Source organism: Pelodiscus sinensis, chromosome 28 (genome assembly GCF_052426305.1).
Source record: "Pelodiscus sinensis isolate ZL-2025 chromosome 28, ASM5242630v1, whole genome shotgun sequence".
NCBI lineage: Eukaryota > Metazoa > Chordata > Testudines > Trionychidae > Pelodiscus > Pelodiscus sinensis.
This window is the reverse complement of record NC_143079.1, coordinates 14,176,891-14,197,179: the sequence shown is the minus strand read 5'-3', so window position 1 is coordinate 14,197,179 and position 20,289 is coordinate 14,176,891. Positions and strand designations below refer to the sequence as shown.

Sequence of the window (20,289 nt, the reverse complement as noted above, 5' to 3'; positions counted from 1 at the left end):
ACGGGTGAAAATCCCGACACAAGCCAGTGGGGTCTCCAGAGCGGGCCGGTTAATTGCAAGCGGGAGCAAGGTAATTACCATGTGTCAGCTAACAAGTCTGGAGCACATGGCATGCCGCATTCCTAGCGATATCAGTCACAGCACCTCCATGGCTGGCCCTGGGGCCAGGACACAGATGGCCTGAGGGTGGTGCAGTGTATTGGGGAGGGGCTATTTTAAGTTTGCTCTCCAGGCATTCTTACCTCCAGTTTACAAATGGGAATCTGAGGCACTGAGCGACTGACTTTCCACGTGGAGTTATAAGCCCAGCTGTGAACAGAAAGAAGGCCACCTGAGAGGCAGCAGCACAGCCCAGTGGGCAGCTTACTGAGCTGTGACTTAGAAGACCTGGGTTCTAGCCCCAACCCTGCCACTGGCCTGCTGAGTGACCTTGTGCAAGTTACTTCATCTCTCCCTGCCTCTGTTTTTTTCATCTTAAGATGAGGAAAGTGCTTGGCTTTGTAAAGTGGTCACACAGCTACTGATGAAAAGCAATGCCTGCATGACTGTAATTCCCAGGCAGGCATTACCACAACACACTAACTCTTCCTAAACTCTTCTTACACCCATAGGAGATAAGTTTCAGTGTCTCCACACTACAGAGGGCATACTGAGTTCCAGCCCAACATTTCTATTTTCTGGCTGCTTGATATTTTGTAAGGGGCCCAGCCTGCAACCTCTCCAGCCTGATTTTCAGAGGTGCTAAGCACCTGCAGCTCCCACTGACTTCCACTGGAGCGCTGGGTGGTCAGCAAATCTGAGAGCCAGGCTGTAGGTATCTCGTCTGGGGCAGCTGAATGGAAGCACTCAAAATAAGTTACCTGGCCAAGGCCACCCAGGAAGTCAGTGGCAGAGCTGGGAAATGGACCAGGACCGTCCTTAGTTAATGCACCAAAGTTTCCATTCTGCAAGCACCAGAGTTCTTTCTAGATTGTGCATATTCATACTGCTCACCCCTCGTCTTGAAACAAACAGCTCACCCATTCATCCCTAGAATACAGCTGCCTCTCTCCAAGGGAGGCTACAATGCACTGTTTCAGGGGGGAATCTGAGAATGGACTTTTGCTATTGGAACAGGGAGGGGATTTTTCCAGACACTCAAAATGCTCCCCTGGGGAATCAAAGCTCACGGTAACAACCCCTCGTATTGCAGACAGCATCATGCAGTCCCCACCGCAATCCAAGAAGCAGAACCTTTGCTTAGTGTCCCATCCAGCCCAGCCTGCCTGAGAACTGTAACTCAGGAGCCCAATTTGTGAAACCACGTGCATGCTAATTCAAGAGGAGGGGGGTCTATTTGCTTCTTCATGCATTTGTTTAGCTTCCATTCTTTGTCTCCAGGCTGAGCTGCAAGAGTTTAGCCTGACTTCTACCCATGTAGCTTAGCTCAATTAGGAACAATTAAATTAAACCAAATTAACAGCATCTGTCCAGGCTTTTGCACCAGTTTGAGTAACCTGGTTTCAATACTAATAAAAGTTAAACTGACACTACTTGTCAAGTGCAGTAGTTGGAAGACCAGATGAATTTACTGTAGGGAGCAGTCCCGAGTTGGCGAGGAGAAAAACTAGAGAGGACCTATCTGCTCAAAAGTACAATAGCTTCCTGTGTGATGCTGTGAGAAGCTGAGGGTATCCTTGTCTCACGACAGTTAGCCATGCTGCTGAACCGTCTCTTTTGAGAAAGCTTTGCCAACCCACCAAGAACAACAACAGGGTGCCTCCATCCACCCAAACACTGCCCCCCCAGTAAAGAAAAAAGTAGAAACCAGTTACAAACAAACAAACAAACAAAATACCCTTAAAGGAAAAGTGCCAGATTTCACAAAATCCATGGCTACGTCTAGACTGGCATGATTTTCCGCAAATGCTTTTAACGGAAAAGTTTTTCCGTTAAAAGCATTTGTGGAAAAGAGCGTCTAGATTGGCACGGATGCTTTTGCGCAAAAGCACTTTTTGCGGAAAAGCGTCCGTGCCAATCTAGACGCGGTTTTGCGCAAGAAAGCCCCAATCGCCATTTTCGCCATCGGGGCTTTTTTGCGCAAAACAGTTTTTAGCTGTCTACACTGGCCCTCTTGCACTAAAGCATTTGCACAAGAGGGCTTTTTCCCAAGCGGGAGGCAGCATAGTATTTGCACAAGAACACTGACAATCTTACATGAGAGCGTCAGTGTTCTTGCGCAAATTCAAGCGGCCAGTGTAGACAGCTGGCAAGTTTTTCCACAGAAGCGGCTGCTTTTGCGGAAAAACTTGCCAGTCTAGATGCAGCCCATGAGTGCAGTGGTTTTAAACCTTTTATCATATGCAGAGCCCTAAAATCTCTCAATGGGAGGTGGGGACCCCAATGTAAATCTTAGACACCGTCTGCAGATCCCCAAGGGTCTGTGGGCCATGGGTTGAAAATCACTGCAAAGGGGACATGGTTATAACTACTGCTATTGATTTTGTATGGAAGACACTCGAATACTACGTGATAAGTGTAGTATAAAACCAATTGGATGGGTCCCTACTAAAAGGGAAACACATACCTGTTAACAGACTTATTTTCCACTAAACATTTCAAAGGAAATTAAAAACGTTTCATTCCATTCAAAATTTGCCAAGGATTTTTTTTATTTTTCACGTAAATAAATGATTAAAAAACAATCATTTACATTCAAGTTGAAAGTTTTCATTTCCCATTCCCTCCTCCTCTGGAAAAAAGGGAGCAAAAAAGGTGAACTGAACCAAAATAAAATTTGTCCTTTTGACAAAGGCAGAAAATTCTGTCCATTTAAAAAGGAATATTCCAGCCCCCAAAAGAAACACTTTCGGACAAAACAATTCTGACCTGCTCCAGTGAAAATCCAAACGGGTATCTCTATTGCTCAGCAGTGACTGTTGCTGGGACTTATCACCCACCTACCCAGATTTGTTTCCAGGCTGGGTCCGCCGTTTGGCAGATCACGAGGGTTCATGTTACAGGGAAGATACAAACCCCGAAGGGACTCCTAAGAATGATTGGCTGGGGCAAGTTAAAATGGGGGTGGTACACTGCTGAATTAAGGCTAAACAAGGCCTATTTCCCCCAAACACTCAAACTATCTTACCCATTACCAAGATAGTTTCCCCAATTATCACCTCTAATACCATTAGCTCACAGACATCCCACTCTCCCCACCTCTAATATCATCAATTCACAGACACTTACCTTCCTTCCTCCCCCCCCCCCCGCATCCCCCTCCTGTTCTGAAATGTGATTTGTCCTTTTCATATGTGTTCTTTTTTTTTTTAATTGTATCCTTTGGTATATATGGTTGTGACTATTTTCTTCCACTATTTGATCTGAGGAAGTGGGTCTGGCCCACGAAAGCTCATCATCTAATAAACCATCTTGTTAGTCTTTAAAGTGCTACATTGTCCTGCATTTTGCTTCAGCTACCCCAGACTAACACGGCTACATTTCTATCACTATTCCCCCAGTGATTCACACAGCACCCCTTTTACCTAGATAGACTTTTCCTATCCCTGGAATAGATGTACCTCTCCTCGCATCCCTGATGATGGAGCCTCGCCTCGCTCCTCCTCCTAAAGAGGCTACGTTGGCGGCTGCCCCTAGCTCATCATCTAATAAACCATCTTGTTAGTCTTTAAAGTGCTACATTGTCCTGCATTTTCCTTTGACCGAGGGCCCCGGACACCAAGATGCCTGAGCTTTCCCTAACCCAGCCCTGTACCATGGCAAGACAATGCTGGGGGCATACCATGCTGGATGTCACCGCTGAACAGGAAAGTCTTTGCAGAGGTTTCAAAGCAGGCAGGATTTCTGTACACTCACGCCTTACGAAACTGACCCACCTTCAGGCAGCAAACAAAGCATCTTGAAGGCAGGGAGTCAAGGAGAGCGAGTTAGTGTCACTGGTCCCTCCCCAGGTCACTAGCTACAGGCACAGAGCAAACGCCCTAGAGCAGGGGCATTTTTATGAAGCCCAAGTATTTTTAGGCGGAAACTGTTTCAAGGCTGATTGCTGTAGGCGGACTCTCCACTTGAGTTCAGGCTGGTTTCTGTACTACAGATAAGCATGTTGCTGACTACAGCAAAACGCTGGCTAATGAAATATGGGCCACTCCCAGCCAGTCAAGAGACTTTCCTGTCTGAGAAGTCGTTTCAAGCTCAATCCTGCACGCAAAATGCCTGCTGAGTTCAGGGGGAGTTATGTCTGGGTAGGTGCCACACATTTAGGCCATCAAGGTTTTGGATATGACATGTAACAAGAATGTGAGGTTAAATGCACACGCACAGCTGGTGTAAATCTGCATCTCTCTGCTAAAAATCTGTGTCTCTATGCAGATTTATACTAGCTGAGGTTCTGACTTCAACGTGAAAGGGGCTCTCATTTCAACTTTAAAAGAACAGGAGGCCTGAGAATTTCTCTCTCTCTCTTGCACTTCAGCACCACACGGATAGTTTCCCATGCCAACTGTGCCTCAATGAACTCAACTGAACTCAAATGCCTGGAAGAAGCATAGTGGATTTCACTATTTTTCCACATGCAGTCCGTTAGCAAGGTACAAACCAACTAACTTCAAAGACCCTTATAAACATCCACCGGAGAAGAGGGGGAAAAATCCCTGATTAAAAATGATTCTACATGAAAGTTTTCAAATAAGATTTCCCCAGACTTTCAAATTTTAAAGGGGGACAAATGGAAATTTTTAAAAATGAAATTTAAAAAATGAAGCCAATCATTTCCCTTTAAACAACTGTTTTTATAGCCTTATTCTCCAGAGAAGACCCACTACGGACTGCAAGCTAAAAATGGTCAAGAATGCAAAGAATCTCATCTATTATTATTTCTTTCATCATAGCATTTTAGGAGCTCAGTATGAACATAGAACAAAGAGATGGCCCCCAACCAAACAGCTGATAATCTAAGTGCTGCTGCTTATAAACACCAATAGAAGACCCGACTTGGGCGCCCACACTTGGTCAGTAAAATAGCTAAGCCTATACTTAAAATAACAAATTCGTCCCACTACTACATCACTGGCCTCACTTTATATCTGGGAAAACTGAGGAAGCACAAACAGGCACAACCCTTTTGAAATCAATGTCCACAGGAGGGTTCAATCTGGTGCAAGGTGTCCAACGGCTTGCACCAGACCCTGCTGAAATCTAGAAGTCTATGATGCTAAGTGCTTGCTTTTCCCATGCATCATCTACTGGGGGGATACAGAAACAGCTTCTGCTCCCACATGGGAGCAGCCACACAACAGCATCAGGAATACTGGAGTAACCAGCTCTCTTCTCCTAGGGACAAATGCAAACCTGACCCCCACTGATATCTACCAGTCCCTTGAGCCTTGCACTTTGTATTTACTGTTTGCAGCTTTACGGTGAAGGGTTTGGGTAGCTGAAGTCCCCTGTGTACTGTAGGGTACCTGCTGCGCATGCTCCCAAAGCATTCCCACTACAGCTGTGTTTACACTATGAGCTAAGGGTGTAACTCCCGGCCTTGTGTACATATCCAGCTAGTGCGAATATAAATAGCAGCATCGCCATGGCAGGCAGCATGTGTAGGAGCAACAGTGGCATGGCTTAGCCCATGCCACTTACATACCCACTGGTTCCAGGTGGGTACAGGACCAGGGAAACCACACTCCTAGTTCACAGTGTAGATGTGATCTAGTTAACAGGGTACTGGACTGGGAGTCAGGAGATCTGGATTCTGCCACTGACCCACTGTGTAACCCTGGGCGAGTCATTTCACTTTGTGCCTTTATTTCCCCTCCCATCCTATGGCTGCTGAGACTGCAAGTTCTTGGGAGCAGGGATTTCCCGCTGCTATGATAAACAGTGCCCAACCCCCCAGGCCCTGATCCTCAGTGCGCCTCTGGGTGTTGCTGCACAGACAACAACAATAAACCTGAAAGGGCCACGTTCCCCAGAGAGAGAGAAATTCTCTCCCCACTGCATCTCCATGTTCTTAGTAGCTCTGGAGCCTGGAACGTAGTAACCCCCCAGCACCACTACCAGGAAAGAACAAGGGACCTCTTGGGACCAGAACCCCATTATATGAGGGCATGTCATTCAGATGAGGCCCTAAGGGTTTGTCTACACTAACTAACCAGTGCTGGCTGATGGGCACTGCAGGGCTATACAATTGCAGTACAAAGGTTTGAGTTTAAGCTGGGGCATGAGCTCTGGAAGTCTGCAGTGTCTACACTGCAACCGTATAGCCCCTCAGGCTATGTCAACTGACATGGGCCATCTGCAGAGTTTTACTGCAGTGTAGCCACAGACCGGTAGGACCGGAAGGGACCTCGAGAGTCATCAAGTCCAGTCCCCTGCCCTCATGACAGGACCAAGCACCGTGTAGACCATCCCTGACAGATGTCTGTCTCACCTGCTCTTAAAGTATTATCCATCCCTGAGACGGGTCTGTCTAATCTGCTCTTAAACATCCGCAGTGATGGAGATTCCACAATCTAGGTTTAGCCACCCTGGCCGCCAGGAACTTTTTCCTAATGTCAAACTTAAATCTCCCTGGCTGCAATTTAAGCCCTTGGCTTCTTGTCCTGTCCTCAGAGGCCAAGGAGAACAATTTTTCTCCCTCCTCCAAGTAACACCCTTTTATGTACTTGAAAACTTATGTCCGCTCATGGTACGTCTACACTGTCCTGTAAAGCTGAGCACAGGCTTGAGCATCGCTCCGCCAAACACTCAAGCCCAAGTCCTTGGACCCACTGGGGTCTGCGCCACTCGATTCCAAGCCCTGTCCTTTTGCAGTGTGGATGCAGCTCAAGCCGCAGACCTGAGTCAGGAAACAGAGTCCCCAAGCCGCTGGTTTGCAAGGCAGTGTAGGCAGACCCGAACTGGCCTGCAACTCCCAAACACCCGACTCTGTTTCACTGTTTGTTTATGGAGCCTCGATACTATGGGGATGGGCACAAGCTAGATAAGAGATGACCCAATGAAAAGATAATTGGGATACAGTTTGATTGTAATTAGGCTGTAAGCTTCCCAGAGCAGGGACAGCAGTGGACCGTGCTGTCTGTCAGCACTTAGCACACAGGAGGGAATTGTTACCATTTGTCCCTAGGCACAGACACACACTCACTCTCCACGTTTCTCAATGAAGGCCCCAATCCTGCCCAGGACCTGGCCTGAGGACATCTCCCAGGGCTTTGCCACCCACCGCTACAGGAGTCTGACTGCAGGGACATACAGTGGGGAGGGCATATCTGGAGCCAACCAAGTACAGCCTGAAAAACACACAAGAGAAGGCCTAGGCTCCCTTGAAGCCCTGCCCAGCCAGCACTGTAATCCCTGCAGTTCCTCCGACAGTCAGACAGAAACAGCCCGGGGTTTGCAGACAAGGGGTTTTTGTGACCTAACACGGTCTCTGAGGCGGTTGGTTTTTTTCCCCCTTAATCTCCATATTGTGTTTCTTGCCGCCGCTCCGAGGGGATGAAAGCGCGAATGCCCCCCTGCCCAGACAAAGGCAGCCTTGCAAAGGCGGCTCCAGCTTAGCATCCCCCCGACGACTGGCCCATTTTCTCTTTCGCTAACACTGTTGTTCCAGCGGGCTGAGCACATGGCTGGCTTCGCTGGTGCTCCCTGTCCTAGCCTCACCCAGGGACTGTCCCTCGCAGGGCGAGAGCAACTGAAAATTGCCACCATAGGCAAGGGTGGGGAACCAACGCTGGCCGCAGGACTCAGGCACCGAGAGCCAGCGCAGACACAGACTCCTCCTTCAACCTCTACCTGCGAGCGGGGGACAGCACCACGTGGGAGGGAGTTCAGCGGGCTGAGGTCTCATCCAACACAAATTTGCTGTGATTCGGTTAAACCAAAGCAAAACACATGCATGGGACCCTTTTATTGGGATTTAGTCCAGCCTGTTCCTAAAACGAGTCAAAATGAGCCTGGAGTAAGATGAAATAAGAACGTCTACACGGGCATTGGCGCCGTTTAACTAAACCGGTTCAAGGGGCACAGCTCAGCATATCGACGGTCTCCATGGTAATCCTCTAACTGAAACAACTGCCACCCGCTGAGCCCCAGCTGCAAGTCCTGAGGGTCTGAACACGGCCATCGGAGAAATAATAAAAAACTATTTTCATTTTGCCTGTGGATTTAGGGCCAAACTGAGAGGCCCAAAAAACGTGTTGGGCAGGGCACATCCCCTCTCCCCCGCAGCCTCTTCACGGGGGTGAAAGGACCATCCCACCTCAGGCCTCTCTACCAGGTATCAGTGCCAGACAGAGCAAGCGAGATGCCAAGCCCCCTCCACCTACGTGGAACCATCTCTCCTGCCATCTTGGCACGTCTGTGGCCCATGTGACCACTCTGCTGAACGCTTCTTTGATGCACCCCTCCCGATGTCTGGATTCGCCCCGACAACACAAACACCTGGAGGGGGGAAGAAAGGGAGGCCTTGTCTACACTTCACACACCACAGCCGCACCGTGTTTCGGTGTAGACCACACTTATGCTGACTGGAGAATCCCTCCCACAGGTAACCCCGCTCCCCAAGAGGCGGTAGCTTGGAAGAACTATCCTCTCGACTCAGCACTGGTTATACCAGCTCTGAGGTCAGCAGAATGACCTTGCTCAAAAGTTCACCCCCCCTCCAGGATGTCACTGCACCAACCTAACTGTCTCGCAGAGACCAGGCCTTAAACGTGACGTCCATGGTGAAGCAAAGCCCAGGCCCAGTTATGAGCCAGCCTTTGTATCCTCTGGTTAACACCATATGGCTTGATTTGATCTGGGTCTGAGCAGCAATTCCACTCTCCACTAATTCCCACTGCGGCCCAGGTCTTAGTCCCTGGTTTCCACCTAAATATCTGCAGGGCCTAACTACATCGCTCAGAGCCGTCCAGAATTTCATGCCCCGAGCGATGCTCCTTCCCCCACCCCCGCAGAGGAGACCCGGCTGGTCTGAAGGAACCAGCTGAGCAAGGGCCTCTCAGAAAGGTGGATTCATTAAATCAATGGGAAACCCCTTCTGGCCACTGAAGTAAGTGTCTACCCTGTGGCGCGAGGTTGGGGCAGCTAGCCTGCAGCAGCACTGCTATAGCAGACGCGGCCTTCACACGGGAGTCGGAGCCGTCTTTCCAATTTACTTTCCCTGAGAACCAAAAGGCCCCACTTCAGAGTGAGACTGGAGCAGGCGGTCATTGGCCAGCAGAGACAACCCACGCCCTGCTATGACCCCATAACAAGGAAAGGCCAAACGAGGTCACTTCCCACCCACAGGGGACAGCTCATAGGTCAGCGAGGCCCTTCGGAAATCTGCTCAATATAGCTCCAACCGAGAGGGTTTCTTCCAAGGCCGTCCGGTGCTTTGAGATCTCCCCGAGGGGAAGGGGCAGCGTGGCTCCATCTCCCACGTTCCATACTGTACTCTAATGCGACACACATGTTGGTAGCTCAAGAAGTCTCTTCTAAAGCCCCGTCCTGCACCAAGGAGACATCTGAGAGCAATTTCCCAGGTTGCCAGAGGGACCCGGCACTAAGGAGACTTTGCCGCGTCACCTCCCAAGGCCAGGAGCGAGGTAGCAGCACGTTTAAGAAAAACCCAACAAACGAAACAAGTTGCTGGACCCAGGATGCCTGCAGAAAGCAGGGGACCACCGCAGCAGAGGTCCACGCTGCGGTGCCCTGGGAAGGGAACGTAGCCATTGACTTCCACGGGGTGGGGCTGGCCTGGGCGGAGGGACGAGGATGGCACTGGTGCCAGGTCGGTGGATTGAATTGTGGCAGAAGGGGAGCAAGGCAGAAGCGCTGGAGGGGAGCTCTGTGAGAGCGAATGGCAGGGATCCCAGACCCCGGAGAGCTGCGGGAGCACAAGTTTTCAGCCATCCTCCTTTTCACTGGGGCTAGACGGGAGGAGGGACCCCCCAAGTCTTTTCTGCTGTAACACAAGGGCATAGTAGGAGCAGGATCACTAAGCCCCGTGCTAGGGGCCTTGTGTGACGCCCCTAGCACCCAAGTCCCCAGCTTGAATGGAGCCGCGCTGGCAGGGGTGATCCCACAGCGCCCAGCTGGAAAAGCTAACACGCCATCTGAAGATTCCTCTCCACTAGCTGGGAGGGGACAGGTACATCACCCATTCGGCCCCACACATCCCTCCACCAGCCTGAGGACAATGCCTCAAAGGCTTTGGCATGGGATGGGGAACATCACTGCCGTGAATTTGTCTCTGCACACAGGGGGAACCCTGCCCCCCACACACAACCCACTTCATCCTGTCCATGCCCAGGGCAGGGCGGCTCCTAGCTCCCGGTCAGTTCTCTCATGCCAACGACAGGTGCGGTCTCACTTTCCCAGCGGTGCAGCTGCACACATACACGGCCTCAGTCTCCTTCCCGTTCATTTCACCCCCATCCTTCCTATGGCGATCCCCTCGGCCCTTGGCGTTCATGCCTGCGAGGTGCCCATCAAAGGCTTCCGGCTCCCCTCCCCACTGTCTGCTCTACACTTATTCGGACATCAATCCCCTACAGCCCCAGCACTACTGTTGTTGCTCTACCCCGAATCCCTTCCAGGTCGCCAGCCCCGGGCACCTAGAACAGGACACAGAACTCCAGACCTCAGCACCTAAGGGAAGAGATCGGGCCTAGTGGTTAAGATGCTCCAACTGGAAGACAGCCCGTCTAGGTTCAGTCTCCCAGCCTTGCCACTAACTCCTTGGGCCGACACAGGATGCCTGAACATCTGGCCCTGCATGTTGAGGGGGAGGTTCTACGTGTTGACCATGTTTGAAAAGCTGATGCTGACAGAGGGCTAAATGGAGACTGCGCTCTCTGGACCGAGTTCCTGGGAGCACTAAGAAGCACCCGGTAGTGTGCTCTCCAGGGGTATGTCTACCTGCAGTCACAGAGCTGAGGGCAGCACATGAGAACGTACCAAGCTAGTTTGAGCCAGAAACTCGAAAAGCCAAGGTGGCCGGGGACTGCCACTTGAGTGCACACGATTAGACTGTCAGCATCACTCCTCTGACTGCCGCGTAGACAGACCCAACAGCCGAGTTGCCCAACCTGCCCAACCAGGGAGAGCAGCACTGTGCTACTTCGCAGGTGTGTGTTGGTCTCTGAGGGATGCCCCAACACCCCGAGAGAGAGGCGGGCGTCCACGGCCCCAGACAGGCAGGAAAGGTCTGAAGTGGAGCTGGGGGGGGGCAGTAATTCCTCCTAGCTGCTCGTTCCCCCTCCTAGAGACTTGCCACGGGGAGGGGGGGGGGGGGGAACGCCAGCGTAATGCCAATGAACAATTCAACAGGAATGAGAAAGGAAATGATGTCGCACTGAAAACCATCCAGGCCCATACAAGCATCGCCGTGTTCTCGCAGCTCGGCCCGTCACACAGTGTGAGCCTGCACATGTATTAAGGGGGGCGGGAACAGAGTGCATTTGGGGGCCTCTGAGAAAGCAGCAACTGGCATGCTAATGAATATTCACGTGCTGCAGTTGAACCCCTGCATCCACTGACCGCCCGGGGCTTTGCGAACACCGGGCCCCGCGCTGGGAGCGCACCGGGACAGCCCAGGGATGCCGCTGCCCATCAAGGCTCTGCATGTGGGAAGCCCAGGGTTGGAACAGCGGCGGCGGCTGGACGCCTGGGCAGGAGCCCATCGGCAGCCAGGCCAGCGGGAACGTGCAAAGCACCGTCTCTCGCTACTCGGCATTGTCTCTCCCAGACACTCAACTTGCCCCCAAAACGGCAGTGGACCAAATTTCCAGGCCCTGGACCTGAGCCAAGTCCCTCCACCGGTGCTGCCGCGCCAGGTAGTAAACTGACTCAGCCTGTACCTGGGCCACACCTGCACAGGAGCTGCACACAGACATTTTCTGGTGTGTCTTGCAGCCACTGGCAGGCCATGGGGCTTGAGCTCACTAATCGCCAAAGACAGACTCTGCTGGACTTCAGTGGGAACATGCCCATGCCCTCAGCTACCTAGGGGAGGGCTATTAACGGGGACCTATGGATGCTGATGGTCTGCTCCCACCTGTGTTTGCCATCTGACCCAGGATTCTATTAAGGGCCAGGCTAAAACACAATCAGGACAAAGTTCACATGAAGGCTGTCAGTTGATCAATCCGGGGGGGGGGGGGTGTCTTTGGGTGATCTGCCAGAAGTCACCGGGAGCACAATGCCAGGATGGCCAGTCTGCACGATGCAGATTACCCCTTTGGGACTTCTGAATCTATAAAAAAAAATTCACCTGCAAGACTCAGAGTCTGCTCAGCTAAATGCCAAAGGTGCAGAGGAGGGAGAGAGGAAAAGTGAATTGTCCGTCCAAGCTACAGCTGAAGTCTGGGGCGGTAAAGCAAGGACGACCCAACACCGCTGTGCTGGCGGGCTCCCAAAGGGTTAATTATAAATCGAATATCTTACACGGATCAGAGGCAGATTTCCACACACGGAGCCAATCAAATCAACCCCTCCTCTAACAAGTCCTGCACATCACAGCTTTTCCGCCTGGCTCCCTTTGTTCCTCTGCAGCACCGCTGGGGGTGGGGGAACTCTGAGGAACCTCCAGATCCCTGCCTCTCGCTCTTCACACACACACCCCAGCCATCAGCGGCAGCACCACCTCCCCGGCCCCTTTGGCTCCACTCAGATCTCACAGGGGGTGCAGTGCAAGGCCATTGGGCTCCCTGAGCGGGGATCGACTATTCCCTCCCCTCTTTTGCCTGAGTGACGCTGAAGAACTCACCTCCCACGAGACAAAGTCACCCCGGTTTTCATGACAAATGTGCTCCCACCGCCATCCCCACGCAGCTATTATCATCACCATCTCCCCTTGACAGAGCTCCCCTTGGCCAACTCCCCTTGTATTTACTCAGGCAAACAACAAAGATCATTTTGTTTTAATCCCCAGCACCCTTCTCTCCCCCGGTGATCGTTTTTAAGTGCCCCAGAAATGGGGCAGACAATATTTTTAGAAGGAAAAAAAATCCACCTTAAGGGAAAGTGAGTGTATTTTTTTAAATGCCTCAGCCAAAAAAAGAAACAAAACCACACACACACACACACGCGCGCGCGCGCATGGAGAGCTTCCAAATTCAGTAAGCTACTTAAGAAAATAAGTTAGTAGCCATTTGTAATTTAAAATCATGACAGGAATAACCCACCACAGCTCTCCAGGATCTTGCAAACGGTAGGAAAACCTTTGTGCTGAAGAAATGCATTTCCTCCCGTCGCCCCCCACAGCACCACCGCTCACCTCCGTCTAGTTATTTTGGTGCCCCAGGGGGCAAATTCTGTCAAAGCAAACCATCTCCGAGCTCACCCCCTGCCCAGATAGCCGCAGGATCCCAGCACAAGATTTTAGAAATCGTGGGGAGCAGCAGCAGGGCTGGTTTTCCATAGCAACAGCTTACAAAGGTCGGTGCCCCCCCATCATCGTCCTAAACTACAACAGTGTCCGCCAGTTCCACTGCGGTTTGCAAATCCTGCTATTTAAACATGACATGTACTGCTGCTGCTAGCTTCCATCAGCTTCGTAATCCACACACACACACACCCCCACACCACCCCCCCCCCCCCCCCCCCCAGAGAGAGAGAGAGAGAGAGAGAGAGAGAGAGAGAGAGACAAGATTTAACTGGCAACAAACACACAGAGACGGACAGAAAACTGAATACATCTCAGAAAACTGCATGCAAGGAAAAGATAAAAAGAGAGCACTTACATTTGCAGAATCCACTGGAAAAGAACCAAAAACTGAGGGGCGAAAGGAAAGGGAAGCATGGAAGGGTCCACAGGAAAACGTGACACACCACAACCAAGGACCACAGAGGAGGGAACACTGATCTAGTTATTCAGCCTACACACACTTCCCCCTCCCCCCGCCGAACAGCTGTAGGGGCCATTATCCTTCTTGCACAGTGCACGTACATAGCCGGAATGGCAGCAGCACTTCATGCAGGCGGAGAAAGCAGGGCTGGTGTGGGCGACGGTGGGACAGAATTAACCCCCCCGCACACACAAAAAAGAGCTGTGCCCAGGCTCAGAGGGGGAAGATCTCAGCCTCTTTGGGGGGACTTTGAAAAAGCAAAAAAGAAAGAAATGGATAAAAATCAACCAGCACCACATCCCCAGCCCCGGAAAAGCTGAGATTCAGCATTTTGCAAGCGCTGAGTTTTTCTGCCTGCAGCTTCGATCGAAGAACCTTAAATGCCCCCTGTTAAAGGGACCGGCTGCGTACGCTGTTACTGCAGCACAGAAACAGCCGCCTTAAAGCAAACCCAACTCCCTTTGGGAACATGGCAGTGGCCGGTTGCCGTTTCCTTTAATGCACAAAGGCATTTCTGGGGGGAGGGTCTCTGATCAGCAGTTGCTGACCCCCGCCCAGCCCCTCGACCTGGGCCGAACGCAGGTCTGGATCAAGGAGAGCTTGCGTGGGAACGAAAGCGACCGGCCACCATTCTCCCTGCTTTCCCTCCCCCTCTGATGTCATCAGGCAAGCTCACAGACCCAAGGAGTTGTGGAGTTCCACCGTACACGCTTACGTAGAGGCAGGCTGCCAATCACCTACCGCGGGGCCCGGATCCTGATCACGAGGCCCTAGATTTGTAACCCGCTCACTGGCGGAAGAATCAAAATCATCTGGACAGCAACGCTGGGGAAGGGCTAGGTAATATTTTCCCACCATCTCTTATTGCGACCCGATCCGCTGAGAAAGAGCCACCATCTAGCAATCCAACAAGCTTTCCTCCTCCCGCTCCTGGCTTCCAAAGAGTTTGGGGAAGATAAACGCAGCTCCATCAATCTAAATCCCAGGTGCCCTGAACAAGGCAGAGAGATGGTTCAGGAGGTTGGTGCGGGGAAGGAGTAGTCACAAAGCTGCTGGCTCCTGGGTGAAGGATAGGGGGGTCTGCCTCCGCCCAAGGACAACATGCACCCACATGACACAAACCACAACCCCTGCACTTTGTGAGACCAGAAGAGTCTCGATCCAGCTGCAAACGGCACAAATCCCAGCACCCAGGTCGGCCTGGATAAGGACTGAAGGGACCATGGAGATAAAACTCCCTCTCTCAAGGCAAGGAACCTAGGACACATCAACACCATGGCACGGGGGAACCGTACACTGCTGTTAGCTGCTCCATGAGGCTCTGTCCTGCAGGAGTTTTCCAACCCCTGGGCACCACAATAATTCAAAACTAATCTAAAACAAGCCAGCTCCAAGAGCAAGGAACCACAAATGCCAGCAGCGCCACGCCTTCTGGGTGCAGGAACGGAAGAGGCTTGCCTCATTATCCATGGGCCAAGGCATGGAAGAGGAGAAATTGCAAGCGACCCTTCGCCTCTTCCAAGAGCTGATAGGTGCAGGAACCGGTGCAGGGCTGAGGCCGTCCATCTCCACATGGAGCTGCTAGCAGCAGAGCATGGTTACCCAGGATCATAGAAACATCGAACCATAGAACTGGAAGAGACCTCAGAAGGCCATCACATCCAGCCCCCTGCTCTAGGCAGGACCAATCCCAACTAAATCAACCCGGCCAGGGCTTTGTCAAGCCGAGACTTCAACACCTCTAGGGATGGAGACTCCACTACTTCCCTAGGGAACCCATCCCAGTGCTTCACCACCCTCCTAGTGAAATAGTTTTTCCTAATATCCAACCTAGACCTCTCCCACCGCAACTTGAGACCATTGCTCCTTGTCCTGCCACCTGCCCCCACTGAGAACAGCCTCTCGCCAGCCTCTTTGGAACCTCCCTTCAGGAAGTTGAAGGCTGCTCTCAAATCCCCCCTCGCTCTTCGCTTCTGCAGACTAAACAGACCCAAGTCCCTCAGCCTCTCCTTGTAGGTCATATGCTCCAGCCCCCTAATCATTTTGGTTGCCCTCCGCTGGACCCTCTCCAATGCGTCCACATCCTGCTCTGATATGTTCCTTGTCTCAGAGACCTCCTGCTAGTTGCCGTTCTCAATACGGCACCCCCCATTAGGCTTTGGGCCCAAGCAGCCTCATGCTTAGGGATTCGTTCTCAGGCCCTTGAGAGTGTCTTTGTACGGGCAATGCACTGCCCATGCCCCACGTAAGACCAGAGGGTGAACTTTGCCTGCTGCATTTCATTTAGGCTGCCCGCCGGTGTCCTGCAAACACTGTGACAGGTAATCTCTGCAGTGCCCCTGCAGGAACCCGGGTCCTGCTCTGAACCAGAGAGGTGGCTGACTCTCTCATCTTGCTACCCCTTCTGCCTCTGCTTAGTGAGAGCCACCCGCTGTATCGGAAGGGGCTGAATTACTCTACTGGGGTTGCAGTGCTGAGCGCTCTCTGGAAGAGAACCCAGGTGCCTGCTTCAACCAACAGGCTTCCTCTACCAGCAGAAGGTACCTGCCAAGTGAGAGACCTCCTTGATCGGAACGTTACCAGTCAAGCCAAGCCCACAGCAGCTCCCCTCTAGCTGAGCAAGGAGCAGCCATGGGGAGCTGGCATCTCCTTCAACCCCTGCCTATATATTCTGGCTGACACTCTATCCAGGAGACTAACGGTAATTAATACTAACAGTATTATGAGGCTATGCTCACCTACTGGATACCTTGAGGCACCGACGTGCATCAGAAGGAGAGATGAATGCAGATGCGTCTCTCCGGATCGGGAACATGCAGCTGGACCATGGTACAAAACTGGGGGCTATTTCATCTTTAAATAATCTCCCGCACGGATAAGAACAATAATAAAATAGTCCAGAGCCAACAGCCGAGCTTTTCTCCCATGTGCCTGCCCGCTGTAAATCAAGTGTCACTCCCAAAGCCAGCTCCAAACCGCACACGCTCTCCACAGGAAAAATCAACAGCCGGCGAAGCCAGGGAACAGGTTTTAAATCCCTCTCGCTCAGGAAGCAACAGCCTGGCCTGATCCTTGTGCCTGCAAGGATTTTTGGAGTGTTTGCTGGTTCCCCTCGTGCTTCAGCCCCCGAAAGCACCCGGGGCAATTGTGCACCCGGCTCCCCCTGCGCGTGAATGGGAGATGGGGCCCTGCCCTATCCCCAGTGTGGCTAGCAATGAAGCTGCCCTGGTGGGAGTCTGTTAATAACTCACTTATAATAAGGCAAATACAAACATGGGACCATTCGACCAGCTGCCTGCACAGGTACCAGGCATTGCCAAGCCCAGGAGTGCCTCAAAGAGAACAAAGGGAAATTAAACATTAAAGTGGACTGGGAACGCCCCAGCCAGTGTGGGCTGAGGGTGGGTTGGAGGGTCGATGGTAGCCAGGGGCAGCTTCCCGAAAGCAGGCAGCACAATCCAGTGGTCAGAGTGGAGAAAACCAGAGTCAGGATACCTGATTCTATTAGAATATGGAGCTATACCCATCTCATAAAGCTGGAAGGGACCCTGAGGGGTCATCGAGTCCAGTCCGCTGCCCTCTCGGCAGGACCAAGCATCACCCTTGACAGATCTGACCCAGATCCCTAAATGGCCCCCTCAAGGGCTGAGCTCACAACCCTGGGTTTAACAGGCCACCCCTCAAACCACTGAGCTATCTCCCCCCCAATTACTGGCTCTGGGTGGGAACTGGTGTCACTCACTTTGCTTCCCCATAACTCAGTTTCCCCAGCATAAATTGGGAATCGTGGTATTTTGCTACAGCCATAGAAATGTGATGGGGCAGCACGAAAAGCTCACGAAAAGCTCACGAAAAGCAACCTCCCACATGAACTTGGTTCTCATCTCTTAGCCACAGCAGTTTGCACATCCCTACTCTTCAAAGGAGAGCGGGGTGCAAGGGACGGACAGCTGGCTGCCTGCATTGCTTCCTGACAGTGGCTGTGCTCTGCTCTCCCAGCTCTTAAAGTCCTGGCTCCTAGCATCAAAATACTGCTGTGTGTTGGGATTCGCTCCCTTTCCCTAGACAGCCCCACACGTGTAAAACACCCCCACCTGTAAGCCCGTGAACACAGTCACATGCATGTATGTCCACACACTCTCACATGCACGTACGTGTGCTCATGCACACACATTCCTGTACTTATAGACAGCTCCACACATGTGTCTGGGCGCGCACACACACGCACCACACCCACCTCCCCACTTCAGCGGAGGACAGGAAGCCCCAGTCTGAATGATGTCAGCTACACAAGGGCGTGTGCAGCACACAAACAAAGTGAGCTCCGCCCGGTTCTCACACACTCACTCCAGCTGAAGCGGCTCTGCCCCATTCAGTAGCTTCCCTGCCCTAGAGAGTTCCTGCCCAGTCTGGAAGCTGGGGAGAGGCATAAATAAAAAGGCAGCAACTTTCTACCTAGCCCTGGCGAGCCGGCTGCATCGCTTTCCCTTTCTCAGCCGGATGTCTGCCCATCTCTCTCCCGGGTCTGCCATTCAGCACAGCTGCCCTGGAGTCAATGGAGCAACGTAGGGAGCTGGCCCCCAGGAGACATCACACTGAACTGCCGAGGAGCGATGAGGACAATTCCCTCCCCGTCACTGATATTTAATGCTGTAGCCTTCCTGGGCCCCCGTCCAGCTTGTGCTAAGTAACGGAAAGCAAGGCCCCTGGACTACAGACATCCAAATCGTAGGAGGTGAGCGACATGTGAGCAGGGTGAGGGCCCCAGTCGAACACATTCTGGGCTGAGATGCATGGGCTAGATTTTTACACACTTACTGTAAGGGCCAACTAGCCACGTCACAAATGGGCTGATTTCTCATCAGGGAGCACAAAGGGGGTGAGTCTGGGGGAGACGTGAAACACAGAAATGAGCTCGCAGAGCTGCACTTGGGAGGCAGCAGAATTGGAACGAGACTGGAACTTGGACACCACCAGTTCTCTTTCTTGCTCTGCCAAGGGCCATCTGTGTGAACTCAGGTAAATCCCATCCCTGTGCTCCATGCCTCAGTTTCCCCGTCTACCCTCTGTCTGTCCTGTCTATTTAAACGGTAAGCTCGTCTGGGCAGGGGCTGTCTCTTGCTATCTGTATGCACTGGGCCTCACTCAATGGGGCCCTGATCTTGGTTGGGCTCTCTAGTTTCTACCACAATACAAGTAATATTCTTATAAGAATCACAGCAGAGGTGGGTGCTAAGGAGAGGTCGGAAGGGGCACAAAGCAGAGGCATTATTCCAGGGAGGGCAAGCCACTTCAAAGGTAGGGTGCAGTCAGTTTTGCCCCCATGCAGTTCTGTTTTCTATTATTTTATTCAATTTACTAAAAGCAGCAGCTGTTCTGTTAGCTCCTGGAAAGTCCGCATGAAAATACTGCCCTCCCAGCCCCCTTCCTCTCTTCACCACACTCCGCCCCGGGCACAGATAATTGTGCTCGCATTGAGGTCAAAGGAAGGATGAATATGCTGCTGGTACAAACAACACTCCCCTCCCCCCATCATCCCACAGGCCTGAGAGCAGATAGCGCCCGTCCTGCAGAGCCTGCTGTCTGAATGGATAAAAGGCAGGGGAACGGAGGTACGGAGCCAAGCGCACGCAGGCAGCAGCCAAGCTGGGAATGGAACTCCCATTCCAGTGCACTACCCACTAGGCAGCTGCCTCTCCAACTACGCTAGCACATGGCTGAGGCTGTCGGGTTGCTGTAAGATCTTGCCGGAGCACACGCGCATCTAGGGTAGTGAGTTGGCACACAATGTTCTACAGACCTTCCCGGGGGGGTGGGAGACAGGCCGGGGGATTTTCAGGCCAGCCTGGGCCAAGTCTCTTCTGAAGGAACAAAAAAGATAAATTAAAACCTCCTGTCCCAGGTGCCCACTGCAGCAAATAGGAAGACCCCCAAAGACTTCAAAGGGCTCTGGATTGGGCCAGGAGGTTTACAATGTGGAATTCAGAGCTGCGGGTCGCTCCAGGACTGGGCTACCAGGCGGCTCTGCCCTAGGCTAGGTCTACACTTACCCCAAGATCGACACTCCGGAGGTCGATGTTCCGGAGTTTGATTTAGTGGGTCTAGCAGGGACCCGCTAAATCAACCGCTGATGGTACTCCGTTAACCCCGTTACTCCACAGAGTTGCAAGGAGGAAGGGAAGTTGACGGAGAAGTTTCTCCCGTCAACCTCCTGCAGCGGGGACGCCACAGAAATGCGACTGAAGTACCGTCGACTTGCAGCTGGAGATGCGTATCTTAGGTCCCACTACTGTCACGTAGTGTAGACCTGGCCCTGGATTACTGGAAGGAGCCTGGGCAGCCAGGGTCACTGCAAAGCTGGGCGGATGCTTCACTTGCAGCCGACTAGAGAGAGGCTAAGGCAGGGAACGAGAGAGCAGAGCAGATCCAATCTTTCAATGACGAGTTCTGGCAGCGAGAGGAT

At 52.2% G+C, this 20,289-nt stretch overlaps 1 protein-coding gene across 11 annotated transcripts in view; it reads right to left on the bottom strand.

Annotated features, from left to right (window-relative positions):
* The window catches only part of TET3 (tet methylcytosine dioxygenase 3), a 163,695-nt gene that overhangs the window by 65,988 nt on the left and 77,418 nt on the right, over positions 1-20,289 (bottom strand). Inside the window, exon 1 of one of the 11 annotated variants that reach the window (XM_075910912.2) lies at positions 13,722-15,546. The exons of the other annotated variants lie outside the window; for them this stretch is intronic. The gene's annotated coding sequence lies outside the window, so the exon portion shown is untranslated. Of the gene's footprint in view, positions 1-13,721; positions 15,547-20,289 lie in introns of those variants that run through there. 11 annotated transcript variants of the gene reach the window in all.